Source organism: Cornus florida, unplaced genomic scaffold (assembly GCF_030987335.1).
Source record: "Cornus florida cultivar Cherokee Brave unplaced genomic scaffold, ASM3098733v1 CherokeeBrave_3.0.0_Hap2_Chr10, whole genome shotgun sequence".
Classification (NCBI taxonomy): Eukaryota; Viridiplantae; Streptophyta; class Magnoliopsida; order Cornales; family Cornaceae; genus Cornus; species Cornus florida.
The window spans coordinates 29,037,305-29,053,460 of NW_026775580.1; the positions used below are offsets into that span (position 1 = coordinate 29,037,305).

At 34.8% G+C, this 16,156-nt stretch overlaps 1 pseudogene; it reads right to left on the reverse strand.

Annotated features, from left to right (window-relative positions):
* Window positions 1-15,621: 15,621 nt before the first annotated feature.
* On the reverse strand, window positions 15,622-15,720 carry LOC132280460 (small nucleolar RNA R71; annotated as a pseudogene).
* Between the last annotated feature and the right edge of the window lie 436 nt (window positions 15,721-16,156).

The window sequence follows — 16,156 nt, forward strand, 5'->3', positions numbered from 1 at the left end:
GGACTAGCAATATTTAAGTTTGGGGTTGTGATGAGCGCTGAAAAGTGCGTATTTAAACCCCTTAAGCTTAGGCATTCTAGTACCTTTATCTATCTTACTTTACCGTTTTAGATTGATTTTGTATTATTTCCATTTTCAGGCATTTATCCCGAAAATAAGCTAACTTAGCCCAATAAGAGCAGAAATGAAGCAATTGTGGGATGAATCAAAGAAAGAAGCCAAGTGGAAGCAAAAGGTGGAAATCAACATCTTCGATCGATCTTAGATCAAAGTTCAATCGATCCAACATGATCGATCTCAGCACTTCAAAATGGATCAGAGCCATGATGACATTTTCAGAGATCTCAAAAGTTCGATCGATCCAACATCATTCTTTGATCCATCAAACTACCTTGTCCTTATCCAAATGATTGACCTTATCTAGTTGTACCACCCTACCAACCACTTTTGTCATTTTCCCAAAAATATCTTCGAAATATGTCAGATTTGTTTTTATCCAAAAAACGCCGCCATTGAGGATCGATCTAACTTCAGTTCGATAGATCCCAGCCATATTCGATCGATCCAAGTCCAAGGTTCGATCGATCGAACTTCTTCCAGTGCGAAAAAGTTAAATTTCCAGCTCACAAAAAGTTGTCCTTTATCCAATCATTGGGGAATATTTGTTGTATGACCCTAGCTTATTTTGGGTGTCATTTGACCTACGTATATAAGGATAAGGATTACTTTTTACATCATATCACATCATATCATATCATACCTTGTAGAATTCTTGGAGAGAAAGCTTAGAGGAGGAGGAGGCTAGAGACACCGTTAGAGACTCTTCATCAACCAAGGAGCAAATCTCTACCATGGAGTTAGCCCTTGAGGGTTGGAGAAGCACTACCATGAGTGGCTAGACATCCTCTTGGGGTTAGAGTTAGCCCTAAGCATGCTTTCTATATCTTGATTTTGTGTATTATTGAGGGATTAGTGTTGTAATACATGTTTTTGAACTTTTATATATATAGATCTTGTTTATTCAATGATTTATGTGGTGTAATGCTTCCAATTGATCATTTCATTCTATCCATATGTCTATGTATGCTAGAATAGATGTTCATGTGTTTGTTTCCATTTCTTGTGTTATTGATGCATGTCTATGTGTATTAATGTCATAGATCTAGAGATTATCAAAACATTGTGCTTAATGGAATGCTCTAATAATTTTTTTGATGGTTTATGCTCATTTCTTGATGAATTGTGCCTCTCCCTTAGCTTAATTAGTTTAATTTCATGTCTTTAGCTTAATTGCAGTGTAGTGTTAGCGTAGTTGTTAGATGAGAGGACAATCTATGCTTGTTGTTTGATGTTCCATACTTTTGAATGCAAGTAGCATATGCCTCTAACCTTGTGGTGTATTTGGCTTCTGACCTTAATAAAAGGATTAATGACTTGCTAGATATATTGTAATGACCCGTTCATTTTTCTTCCTTTTATTTTTCTCCGATTTTAACGAATATTTTTTTTCCATTGTCTTTTCCTTTTTAGGTTCGGTTTTTCATCACTTGATTAATCTCGAGTGCTCTGGAATGATTTCCGAGACTCTTTTTCTTGGATTAACAACTTTCTTTGGGGATTATGTCATTTCCATATTTTATTTTTCTGAACACTATTCACATTTTGTCTTTTTCTTGTTTATCTTTTTTCCTTGCACAACCTCACTTTTTGTGCTCGGATTTGATTTTGGTTTTGAATGCATTCATGATATTTGATTTCCATGATAGTGGTATTTTTACTTTTCTAGAAAAGTATGTTGATTGCTTACTTCTTTCATAAAGGGGCATTAATGCATACTTTAGTGGAATTATTCTTAACTTGTGGGGTTTTAGTGTAATTAAATAAAATAATTATTTTTCATCTTGGGGACCATTTTGCAATTAAATATGGAAGATATTTTCAAAATGGACCTTTTTGTAATTTTTGAAAAGTGTGACAAGTGTCACACTCTCATTGGTCCACTTGTTGACATTTGTGTGGAAACACTTTAATGCATTGGATGATGACATTTGGAGGGTGAGGATTCACCCACTTGTTGGCCTAGGATTGGTGCACTTGTTGGCTTGGATGGTTGACAAGTGTAGGTGTGGGATTAAGCCTAGGAAGGAGCCACGGATTGGTGACAAGCGTAGGTTCACAATTTAGTCTTGTAAATATCTTTGGGCCACTTTGCGATTATGGTTTTAAAGGATGGTTTTTGTGCAATTGACCCCAGATGTGTGTGTTGACCATGGTGTAAGAGCACATAGTGAGTGGAGGATTTCTATTACCTCCACTCACACTTAACCACATTATTTTATTCTCTTCCTTACAAGAAAACCCTAGTCTCCATGGATGGAGCTTAAAGCCTTAGGCATTGATCTTGATCTTTGAGGCCCTTCCACTTACTTTAGACCATAAAGCTTGGAATACTTTTTGTTCCCCTCATCCTCTTCTTCAAAACCCTTGAAGGATCTAGCCTAACTCTTAGTTTTGCTTTGGTATCTAGAGATTCAATTCTCTAGTGAGGTATTGATATATTATTTTGAAGTATTTTGATGTCATTATTTGTTTTACATGCATAGAAGAGAAGGACTTGTATTTTGCTCTTAAACTGTTTTAACTTGAAATTAATCTTGTCAAATTAAATATAGAATATGAAAATATACTTAATTAGCTTTCATTTAGTTTTGGTTTCATGTAATTTGGATTTAAAATGAATTAGTTATGAATTTTTGAAGTTGCAAGCTAGTTGTTGGAAATTTGAAGCTTTTCCTTTTTGGTCAAACTACCCCCATAGGTTTTACACTACTCAGAATTTTTTCATGATTTTAGAGTATTTTTAAATTTTTTTTAAAATCCGAAACTATCTGCTGTCCATGTTTTTATTGCAGCTGGGAAACATATTTTTAAATAATTTATTTCACTAACCTTTTGACATTGGATCATAGCTTAAATTTTAAGTTTTACACTCTCATATGTTTACTTCTAAAATAAATTAGGTTTACCCAATTTGGATGTCAAATGAATTTTTCATGAATTTTCAAAGTTGGAAGCTACAGGCTGAAAATGTGTTTTCTGGGCAGAATTTGTTTCAAAGTTGTGGGTCAAAACTGTTTCAATTGGGAAAATATTTTGTTAAACTAAATTGATATTATCAAATTACAATGTTTAAGCTTCCATTGGGCTTTGGATTCATTCAATTTGGGTTAGAATTGAATTTTTTATGAATTTTACAAGTTGAAGGTAGTGAGCTGAAAAATCTGTTTTGCGGACCAAAAATTTGGGGCAATTTCATTTCGGTGGTAATTGGGATTTTCATTCCAATTGAGGTAGGGAATGTTTTAGGATTATTTGTGTGTTGTATTGTGTATTTGTCATGATTATACAACATATATGTATACCTTGTATCAAATTTAGAAAGTTAGTAATTTTTATTTCTTTGTATAAGATTTAAAATTTATGATGATGTATAACTTTGATTTGAATTGTAACATGCTAGGAAATTATGCTTAGATATGTTGGTTAACATATATTAAATTTGGATAATTTGATTAAGAATTACAACTTTTATTTAATATTTATCTTTAGTGAAAGTTTAATTCACATGGTTGTATCAAGCATTAAATCAAGTTGTAATATGGTATTTAAATAGGCCTTGGCATATTCTCTAACATAGATTAAATTGAGGGCATTTGGAATTGTTTAAAAATCTAGAAGAAATTAATTAATTAGTTTGATTAATTTTGTTTTAAGTGTTTTAATCACTTAACTTGTCATTTGATGTTATATATATGATGACCATGACATGTCTTTCAATATATATTAAATTGAGGTTATTTGGATTAACTTGGAATTTAGAGAATTTAACTATTTATGTTTAATTAAATTCTACTTTATTACTCCATGGATTTAATTGCATTTTGGAAGTTCTTTCTATATTTAAATCATGGATTTGGATTTGATGTATGTTCACTTGATTACTTTTGAGCATTGGATAACATAGTTGTTACTTTTATATTCATGAGAATATGTTTTTCCTTATTGAATATATTGTTGCTATGTGTAAGGAATTGCACACTTTGTATTTGACATCTTACATGCCATAGTAGTTGTGAATTTTAAGCATGTATTGTATAAGTTTCCAAAATTTGGATTGTGCTTGGTAAATAGTTGATATCTTGTATATACATATTGATATATATACGTTGTTGCACAATTTGTTGACTTTGGAAACTTGGGGATGTCGTTGTTTGGCTACGGCTAGGACTTGGTTCTAGTACGGGGGATTGTCTCTCTATATAGTCTAGTGCGCACATAGGGATGTGATCGGTTAAGTCGATTACAATTATAAATCAACCTTCGCAATAGCACGAATCATTGTAAAATAGGGCTATTGGTCGGGTAAGTCGAACCACTGGGACTGCGCTAATCTATGGCAACCTAAGTGTCTAGAGTCTTTTTAGAATGATAGGGGTGTTCGTAGAGGATTTGTTGGTTGTCACTTAAGCTATGAAATTAAGGTGCATAAATTAAAAGTTTGCAAGAATTTAAAGGAGATGAAATACAAGTAAAGAAGACTAGGGAAGTGAATCCGCCTCCATCCCTATACACATGCTAGATTAGAGCTAAATTGGGGGAAAATAATATATATATATGATCATGATACATAGCAACACTTGGTTGCTATAATATCCTCAAGAAGTTCATTAAATCTGAAGTAAGCATAATCCATCAAAGGTTAACACGTTTAGACTACCTAACTAAGGTGTAGCTTAACCACATTGACTTAAATGAAAGACTATCAAGCCCTAGATAAAATGATGAAGCACATGAAGGTAAGAAATAAGCATAAATCATCAAAGGTTTCACCTAAGCAATGATCTATCAAAGTCCTTATCAACATGCCATTAAACCATTTCATGATCTCACTACCATTGTCACCATAAGAGTGCAAGCAACATGATTAAAAGAATAAACCATCAAAGATAGATAATTGACTCAACATTAATCATTTAAATACATGAAGATCCATTACAAGAGGCAAAATGCTCTAGACCATGAAAAGACCAAAGATTATACATTACAATCCCCAAAATAGAACTATACTAGGACATGCTTACAAGGGAGGGGCTTCATCACCTCCCTAGATGAAGGTTTAGTTACCCATGGAAGCTTTAGAAGAAGGAAGAAGCTTGGTTGCAACCTCCATTTTCGAGCTCCCTTTCCTTGGCTTCAAGAACTCTATCTTCTTCCTCCTCTTTCTCTCTCCACAAATCTTGCAAAGATGAGATATCCTCTTGTTTGTGTGGTTCCCCTCCTTTATAGACATCCTCTCCCACCAAACAAGGCTCAACTCTCCACCAAAAGACATCTCCAACCAACCCATAAATATAGAAATCAGCAATGAGGGAAACAAGGTGCAAGTGGGCTGAAGTGATGGTTCCCGGAGAGTATTCTGCCCATAGTTCGAGCGCTCGAACTAAGCACTTCGAGTGCTCGAAGTCAACTTACTCAGCTTTGAGATGCTTTGGTAAAATGGCCATAACTTTCTGCTCCGAACTCCAAATGACAAACCGTTTGAAGATTTGGAAAGCTAATTCAAAGCTCTAAGTATGACATCTTTTAATAGAAGTCCAGTTCTAGAGTTTGGTGGGTCTAAAATGAAGAGAAAGGTTGAACTTCACTGCTGCCAGGCTGTTCTGCGTACCTTTGGTAAAAATGACATAACTCTTTGCTCCAAACTCCAAATGAGGAAAACTTTATGTCTATGGAAAGCTGACTCATAGCCCTTCATATTTTATGTTTTACTAAAGACCAAATTCACATATACAAAGGGTCAGAATTGGAGGCCAAAGTCTAATGGAAAATGAACCGGCGCCCGCGCTGTTACAGCCTTGCACCATTTTGCTACTTGCAACCTGAAATGATTTGGCTCGGCCCGAAGACGCAGCAATTCTTCCTATAACTTTTTGTATAGAGCGTCATGAGTCCCATGGATCATTAATCTTGGCCAAAATAAAGGTCCCTGGCAACGGCGTGCTTTAATTCTTTAAGAACTCGTCAAAGCATCTCTTTTAACTCTCTTTAGGGAACCAACCTGAAAATAAACAAAAGCATGCAAATGAAGCTAATCTATATAAAATAATCAAATAATGGACTTAACTAATGCAAATAAGGGCGCTTGAATATGCAATATTCAGCGCTTATCAGGATGTTACCCACGGGCTAGTAACCCTAAAGCAACTATGTTGTCGGTTTGATCCGGCGTGACGTTCGAGTATCCACTTTATTTGACTTCGTATTTCATTTCAAGTTGATAACTAGATGATATCGTAACTTGTTGTTCCTTATTTGATTTCCTATTTTGAGCTTAAGATGTAGCTTTGCGAAAGCATGCTTCATGCGTTGTATTGAAAGTTCCATTGTTGGTTAAATTGCATCGATATCATAATTTGTGTTTTGATGTTCAAATGTAGTTTAGGAATGACCTTATAGATTCATTTTGAACATAGACGTTAGGTGGCATAACCTACACTTGTTGTTTTCATATTTTGGATTTCAAGTTGAAGACTTTGAGAATCTATATCTTGTTGCCTTGTATAACATGTTTCCATGTTGTTTGAATTGCATGAACAATATGATTATGATAAAAATGATCTATGTAGCTTAGGATGCTCCTTGGGTCTCATCTTGACATAGACGTTAGGTGGCATGAGCCCCTTTAACATGTTTCACCATAAGGTGATAAAATTGTAAAATGCTAGGTCGATGTATGCTCATCTCCTACGAGTAACTTTATGTTACTCACCCCTATGATACTGGAGTATATTTTAGGTATAGGACTCAGGATTTGAAGATTCCATTGCTCCTTGGATGGCTTACAGTTTCTAAGTTTCTATTTTATGCAAGTGTTAGCATAAAATACCTCTTTGTAGCCCTATTTGTTTAAACTTGTATTCGTTAATTCGTATATGTAAAGTATACGTAAGTGCACTCTTTTCAATGTATTTAACATGTATGAGATGAGGCCGGAGGCCAATGACATGTATCTCATTTTCTATGCACTTTTGTTTTCAAAGTTTATTATGAAAATATTGGAAAATGTTAAGTCTTTGCTTCATAACTTTCGCATCGGGTGTTGGAATTTCATATCTTTTCTTCCTGGACTTAGAATCAGACGATTCTTGAGTTTAATTTTGTTCATTTTTCGTTGTCCTTCCAATGGTGTGCACGGTGGCACCCTTTTCAGTGAGAAATGACCATTTTGCCCTTAGTTCATCTCTTTTCGGGTTAGGCATTCTTGCTTTATTTGCTTGGCTCATTTAAGTTCTGTGTCTTCATGGAGAGTCATTTTGGGGCCTTAGGGATGATGTACATCTCTTGAGGTCATTTAGCTTCTTTCGCTTCTGCATTTAAGGCCCGTTATCGAGTCAACTTCCGGCTCATCACTAACACACTAGGTTGAGAAATCCGGGTCGTTACATATATTGTGTTTTTCACATGCTATTTAGACAATATATACTTAATTGTTAGATATATTGTACTTTTCACATGTTGCTTAGACAATATATACTTAATTGGTTACCTTTACTAATTGAATCAACCAAACAAACGCACACATCAATTTTGCAACACACATTTTCGTCATTAGTCACTTATTAAGGGTGTAGAAAAATATTGTTTGGTGGTGACCTCTAAACCCCAAGATCTCTTTCTTACTTACTCTTTATTGCATTCAATTATTTATTTTAATTTGTTCTCTAATTTAATCAACCAACCATTTATTTGTTTAATCACTCGACCTACTAACCCTAATTGTGATTCCACAACCAAATTCGACTCCAATCGCTTGGGACGATCCTTACTCACCCTAACTGTATTTTTAGTGAAGATAGTAGTGGCTTTTATAAATGTAAAACTTGGCCCTCGCCTTAATGCACACACTTTCTAAGCTTGTGGTGTAGCGACGACGGAAAACACCACCACCTCCTTTAGAAGAGAAAGCAAACCCTAAAAATAGAGAGAAAAAATATATTCCTTCTTCTTTCAAAAGTCTCACCTAAAATATACATGGATCCATGTATATATAGCCAAAATAAAGATAAGGAAAGGAAACAATAAATCATTCTCAATCTCTAATTCATATTCTCAATCTCTAATTCACATATCTTAATTCTAATAGGACTCCAATATCAACTTGGGCTATGGGTGAGAATCCTTTTGGACTTACTATTTTCTTGGTTACTATAAATTAATAATTGGTCTGGTCCATTAAACCATGGACCTAATTCAGTTAATTCATAAATTAATTTATACTCCACTGAGAGAAATTAATTACGCTCCAATTAAATAGTAAATAACCACTAAGTCAATGTTGCACTTTGACCTCTTTATGCATAATTATTTATCGTATTATAAAGCTATCAATCGGACAACATAATTAATATAATTATTTTGTTACCTTTGATTATTTCCGGCTTAATCACAATAAAATATTTGTTTGACAAAAATAATAATTTACTAAATAAATATATAAAAAACATTTTGTCTATAACATATGAAGGCCTTCGAATTTAATTTGTGATAAACCATAATCAATACAAAATAAATACAAGTAGCACTGATGCAAATATTGAGAATATAACCCTCTAATTATTAATTACATAACTACCCAAGGTGCCGATCTATGGATCCCGAAGTATCCGCCGAACAAATCAAAGTAATTATTAATTAATAAAAGAGTCTATACTTCTCTCATGCTTAAGAGTCAAATGCCACGACAATGATATCGCAATATATCTCAACCTAACACAAATCCAGTTCAAGTCTTAATTAATAATCAGTCCATCCATAATCACCGACTATGAATAATTTATGATTACTATTTATATTCATGTATTTATCGCCATCACATGTATATATAAATATCTCTTGTAATTAAGTGGACACTATTAATTCCACAATGAATCGAACCATAATACATTGAATTCACCAATTATATATATCATAAATATTTAAGATATGTTAGGAACATTTGTTTCTTAAATCCAAATAGGAATTCGCTATGCCAGGGCATATAAATCCCAACACCTATATGCACTAATTAATTAGACTTGGTCTAGAGACGTGATATATATTAAATCTTGATACACCATTCTGTCACGACCATAAAACAGCGTATTTAACCCCCTGATTAACCTTGGAAGGTGATCTACCTATTACCCCTCTTTTCATTTTCATAAATTTATTAATCCTCTCCAAATTAGTGTCCACCTTTTCATTCTTATGGGTCATAAAATTAAATGTCTCATTTTAGAAGTCAATGTATTATTTTTGGATAAATTCTACCTACACTCCTTGAAGTTTGACAATATTCCACTTACACACCCTCTATGTTTCATAACGGTTGCCTAAAACACATGAAAGCCTTTGGATTTACTTTGTGATCAACCATAATCAATACAAAATAAATACAACTAACAAGATGAAAATATTGAGAATATAACCCTCTAACTATTAATTATATAATTACCCAAAGTGCCGGTCATTAGATCCTGAAGGTTTCGCCGAACAAATCAAAGTAATTATTAATTACTAAAAGAGTTTATACTTCTCTCATCTTGAGAGTCAAATGTCATGACGATAATAGGGGGTAATTGCATATGACGGATCTCGCAATATATATCAACCTGTCGCATATCTGGTTCAAGTCTTAATTAATTAAGAGTTCATCCTTAATTACCGACTATGAACTATCTATAATCACTATTTATATTCTTATATTGATCGGCACCACATATATATAAGTATCTCTTACAATCAAGCGGGCATATTTAATTCCATAAATAATCGAAACATAATACGTACATTTGCATTCCCCAATTATATAAAACATAAATATCATTTCAAATTTACTCAAGGAATATATGTCTTTACTATCCAAGTAAGAATTCGTTATGTCATGGCATACAACTCTTAACAATCTCCCACTTGCCGTTATAGCCAATTCGAATTGCTTTTAACTCCTATGTTATCCAAATGATGATCAAACCAACTGATTAACGACACCTTTGTGAATGGATCAATATGGTTATGTTCCAATGTAATCTTGGCTACAAATATATACATTTCCTTACCAGACAAAATTATGTAGAGCATGATACTTCCTCTCAATGTATAGTTTTCCTCTATAGAACTTAGGGTCCTTGGTTTGGGCTACTTCTGCACTATTGTCACATATAGCTTGATAGGGCGGCAAGTATGCTCTAAAACCTTTAAATGAGTGAGATCAAATAAGAAAGCTTCCATTGATGCCTATGAAGCTGCAATGTACTCCACCTTTATGGTTGAGTCAGTAGTGGAAATTCTGTTTTAGGCTTTACCAATTGATTTTCCTTTTATTAAGTGAACATACGTACCTAGACGTAAACCATACTATTCATATCTGATTAAAAATCATAGTTTACAAACCTGTCTAGGACTATATCATCATCTCCATAAATGAGTATGAGATTCTCGATCCTCTTAAGGTACTTCTGATATACTTTACAGTAAACCAGTGATCAAGTCTGGGATAGGATTGATACTTACTTACTATAGGATACTTGAGATAAGCCTATTTTCTTTTTAACCCGATCTCGCAAAAGCTTGGTCCCCAGAAATTAGCGAACTTCTCTAAGATCCTTCGTTTCAAATTTATTGAACTACCACCTCTTGATTACTGACAAAACTCCCACTTCATTACCAATGAGTAGGATATCATTAACATGTAGAATGAGAAAGACAATGACATTACCTTGTACACTACACATGGTTCATTCACATTTTGTTCAAAGTCAGTAGTTTGACTGCCTAATCAAAACGAATGTTCCAACTGTGTAAAGTTTGTCTAAGTTCAAAAATGAACCTTCGCAACTTCCTCATATGATCATTTCGGTCTTTTACTACGAAATAGTCTAGTACTTTCTTGTAGATTCACTTGCCACCAATAGATTTTACCCAATTTGAAAGTTCTACAAGATCCCAGTGATGTGTGTATTTATATATCAATAATAAACTACCACTCTCAATAGAACGAATCCTTGTAAGATAGGGCTATGTTGAGGGTGTCGAACCTCAAGGACTGTGGTGGTTCATCGAGTCTTCAATTAATTACAATTTTAGTTTAGAAGGAAGATTTGAATTGCTATGTTGTGATGTAATTTAATAACATAAAAGAAAATAATGGAATAAAAGGATTAAGATCAAGAGAAGAAATACTTAGGGATTGACTTTACCACGAACCTCATACTATGGTCAACTGTTCAACCTTGGGATTTCCACAATTATGTATCATATGGAATTAAACTCAATAACATTCATTTAATTCAAATTAAAGAAAGATGATTCATGAATTTCAGTTAATAATAACATATCTTCGGTTAGCACGAATTATCTATCTACCTACTTCTAACTAATTTTGCAGTATAACTCGTCTTCCCTAGTTATAAACTATGAAAATATTCATTCATGAAAAATGTTTGAACACCATTACATGATCTCCATTCTTATATCTGACAGGGCTCCACTAGATATCATCCAATAAGAATGGGTTGAATATAATTTAAGAATAATTAAATCTAAGACAAGGTATTAATCATTCAAAAACTATTTAATAATTAAAAACCAATTGAATTAAGTTAATTGCCCAAAATAATGCAATCAAAATACATAATATATTAAATTCCCAAAATATAGAATAATCAAACCATAGTATTCGGATTCGGGCTACATCAATGGCCTAAGAGAGGAATTAGCTACTCATGACGACGTAAGACATCATCTGTGTTGTTGTGGTCTTCATCGCCATGGACTACCAAAACTCCTTTTTGATCTTCTTCTTCAAAAACCTTAAAAGCTGCCGTGAGAGAGAGATTTTCTATGGCATTATCCTCTTCTTTTATAGTGGAAAGCAAGTCCCAATCCCCTTTGGATTGGTTTTACAGCTTTTGGTAACAATTGGGCCCATAAGGAAATAAAGAAAGATTAAAATATATAATTCCCGCATGTATTTTTAAGATCCAGGATGTTAAGGCTCGAGCTCTAAAGTCCCAGACTCGAGCTTCACCTCTTAGCAACTTGTTAATCTTGAGATGGCTATTAGAGACAAAAATATCGGGCTTCAAGTCTTCTTTCCAGAGCTGCTGAGTTTGCTCAATTTGGAGTTTTGAGTCAAAATTTATACCCAAAATACTGAAGCGGGTTTAGAGTTTTTAGCAATGCTCGAGCCCGGAGTGGTTGTGCTCGAGCTTTCTGAGTCGGGCTTGAGCTTTGAAGCTCGGGTTCGAGCTCTAGGAGTAAAATTGTTCCGAAACGTATTTTTATTGATGGTACTCAATCCTCTCTTTATGGTACTCGATCCTAGGGTGTTGGGCTTAAGCTGTGGGGCTGTGGGCTCGAGCTTTAGGTGTTAGTGCTCAATCCCTGAGGCTTGGCACGAGGTCCTATGAGCTTGGTGATGAGCGCTGAAAAATGCGCATTTAAACCCCTTAAGCTTAGGTATTCTAGGACCTTTATCTATCTTATTTTTCCATTTTAGACTAATTTCGTGTTATTGCCCTTTTTAGGTGCTTATCTCCAAAATAAGCTAACTCAGCTAAATAAGAACATAATTAAAGCAATCTTAGGATGAATCAAAGAAAGGAGCAAAGTGGGAGCAAAAGGAAGCAAGTGGTGGAAATTCAGCAAGTTCGATTGATCTCAGGAAATATTCGATCGATCGAAAGTTCATCGATCTAGACATTTCAAGATGGATCCAAGCTCTTTTGTCCTTATCCAAAGATCCCACAAAGTTCGATCGATCCAACTTTGTTCCGATCGATTGAAAAGATTCCATCTTATTCAGTTGTACCACCACACCTACCACTTTTTTCTTTTTCCCAAAAATACCAAAATATCTTAGATTTGTCTTTATAGGTGCCGCCATAGAGGATCGATCCAGCTTAAGTTCGATAGATCTCAGCCATGTTCGATCGATCTCAGAGAATGTTCGATCGATCGAACTTCCCCAAGTGCGAGAAAATTCAATTTCTAGCTCATTAAAACTTGTCTCATATCCAATCATTGGGAAGAATTTTGGTAGACGAGCCCAGGTCATTGGGGGTGACATTTTAACCTACCTATATAAGGAATATGAGCCATTCTTGATATATACATAGAGACATACTAGAAAGACTTTTATCACAATTTCCATATCATATTCTTAGTGAGGAAGAAAATAAGAGAGGAGGCTAGAGACACAAGCTTAGAGTTCTTCCATCAACCAAGAAAAGGAGCAATTTCCACCATGGAGTTAGCCCTTGAGGGTTGGAGGAGACCATCCATGAGTGGCTAGACATCCTCTGGGGCTAGAGTTAGCCCTAAGCATGCTTTCTACATCTTGATTTATGTATTTTTGAGGCAATTTGTATTGTGATATATGTTTTAATATTTTTATATACACAGATCTTGTTTATTCAATGATTTGTGTGGTTTAATGCTTCCAATTGTTCATTTCATTCTATCCATATGTCTATGTATGCTAGAATAGATGTTCATGTGTTTGTCTCTAGATTTTGTATTATTGATGCATGTCTATGTGTATTGATGTTATAGATCTAGAGATTGTCAAGACTTAGTGCTTAATAAAATGCTCTTGTGGCTTATTTCATGATTCATACTCATTTCTTAATGGATTGTGTCTCTCCCTTAGTTTAATTCCATGTCATTTGCTTTATTGTAGTGTAGTTGTAGTTTAGATTTTAAATGAGAGGACAATCCATACTTGTTGTTTGATGTTCCATACTTATGAAACAAGTAGCATATATCTCTAACCTTGTGATGTGTTTGGATTGTGAGCTTAAAGAAAGGATTAATGGCTTAGTTTGATATATTGTGCTATCCACTATGTCGCTTAGACAATATATACTTAATTAATCATCCATGCTTGTTGAAACAACCACACACACACTTTTGTTGCAATAAATGTTTTCCCCCTCATTAATCATTCATTAAGGGTGTAGAAAAGCTATACTTAGTGGTGATCTCTAAACCCCAAGATCTCTCTCTCTTATTTTCCCTCTATTGCATTTAATTGTTTACTTTAGTTTAAATTGCATCTTAGTATAATTCAATTACCGACAAATCTTTTGATCACTCGACCTACTAACCCTAATCTCGATTCCACAACCTAATATGACCCACCAATCCCTTGGGACGATCCCTACTCACTCTAACTATATTTTTAGTGAAAGGTAGTAGTGGCAAATTATAAATGTAAAACTTGGCCACACTCATCTTAGTCCAACATCTCTTTTGCACAAATTTGGGTGCACACGCAACATAAGCCACACCAAGTTTTTGGCGCCGTTGCCGGGGATTGATTGAAGGCAACGTCGTATTTGTGGAATCAATTAGGAATTAGTACTCTTTTGATCGTGTCTTTACTTTATTTTCATTTTCATTTTTGATACTTATTGTGTTAGTTCTTGTTTGACTAGGTGCATTGAGATAGAAGGTGAACAAAGGAGCATTTTAAGCAAGGAGCTAAGCAAAAGCAAGGAAAAAGCTAAAATCTAAAAAATTTGCAAGGCTAAAATTGAAATTTGAATTGAAGTGCTAAAGGACCCTTTGTGAGCTCTTTCTTAAATCAATCTCTAGTTAAATCGTCGGCCCGCGTGGAGGCTTGTATTTCATTTCTTTGATAAATCATGAGCCCGCGTGGAGGCAATTTACTTTTCTTTGCATATTGTTGATAGCATGGGGGTATGGGATCATTGTATGTGGAGGAAGTTTGATAATTGATTTGTTGCGAAGGTGAAGTGATTGTTCATTGCTTATTGCTTGTTTATGTTTTGTTGTGCATGCATGTTCGTAGATCATTGAAACCTATTCTTGTCCTTCTTAATTTTCATATTGAATCCGTTGTTCGAAACCCTAGGGCAAGAGGAAGTTCTAGTCAATCCATTTCATCAATGGAAGTACATAATGAGGACCATGTGGAGGACCTTGGTCACATAGACCAACAAGGTATCCTCCACCCCAATGTGCATCATGATAACATGCAATTACCATTAGGCATGCCGAGGCCATTCATTCACCCACCATACAACAAGGCCAAGTTCCATTGGGAATGCCTAGGCCAATGTTTGCTCCACAACCTCCCATAGTTCAAGGTAATCAAGGTGCCCATGTTGCACCTCCAATTGTTAACCCTCCCCTTGCTTTAAGAGATCACTATGTGCCTAATGAATATAATGCACCTACATGCATTCAATTACCACCATTTAGAGCACACCACTATGAAATCAAACCACAAACCATTCAAATGCTTCCTAACTACCATGGACTTCCAAGTGAAGAACCTTATAAGCATTTAGATGAGTTTCTTGAAGTATGTTCCACCGTGAGATACACGGACATGCCGGAAAAGGTCTTAAGGCTTAAACTTTTTCCATTTACCCTTAAAAACAAGGCAAAATATTGGTTTAACAATCTTAGGCCTTTTTCAATAACTTCTTGGGCCAAAATACAACAAGAGTTCTTGAAGAAGTACTATCCGGTTTCTAAGACCAATGCCATAAGAACCTCAATTCGAGAGTTTTCACACGGGGATAGAGAAACATTCCATGAGGCATGGGAAAGATTTAATGAATTGCCTAGGAAGTGTCCACATCATGACATGCCCAAATGGCAATTAGTTCAATATTTCTTTGATAGTTTATCCGATAATTACAAGGGCATGGTTGATGCTTCCATGGGTGGCTCTTACATTGATAGGCATGAGGATGACATGTGACGTCTTTATGAGAGCATGAGTAAAAATTCTTTGCATTGAACTTTATCTTCTAAGAATGGTAGGAATTCAAGTGGAAGGAAGAATGTTGGCTTACATCAAGTTGACCATTCCAATGAAATAGTTGCCGAGATGAAATCCTTATCTCAAAGGTTTGATCAATTCTTGATCAACCAAAACTCGGCAAATCAAGTATCTTCCATCCTTAACCATTCCCATCATGCATCCAATGAATAATGTATGACTTGTTCTAGTGTTTTACATTCTACTTCCAATTGTCCCTATGGACATGTGCAAAGTGAGCATTATGAACAAGTCAATGCA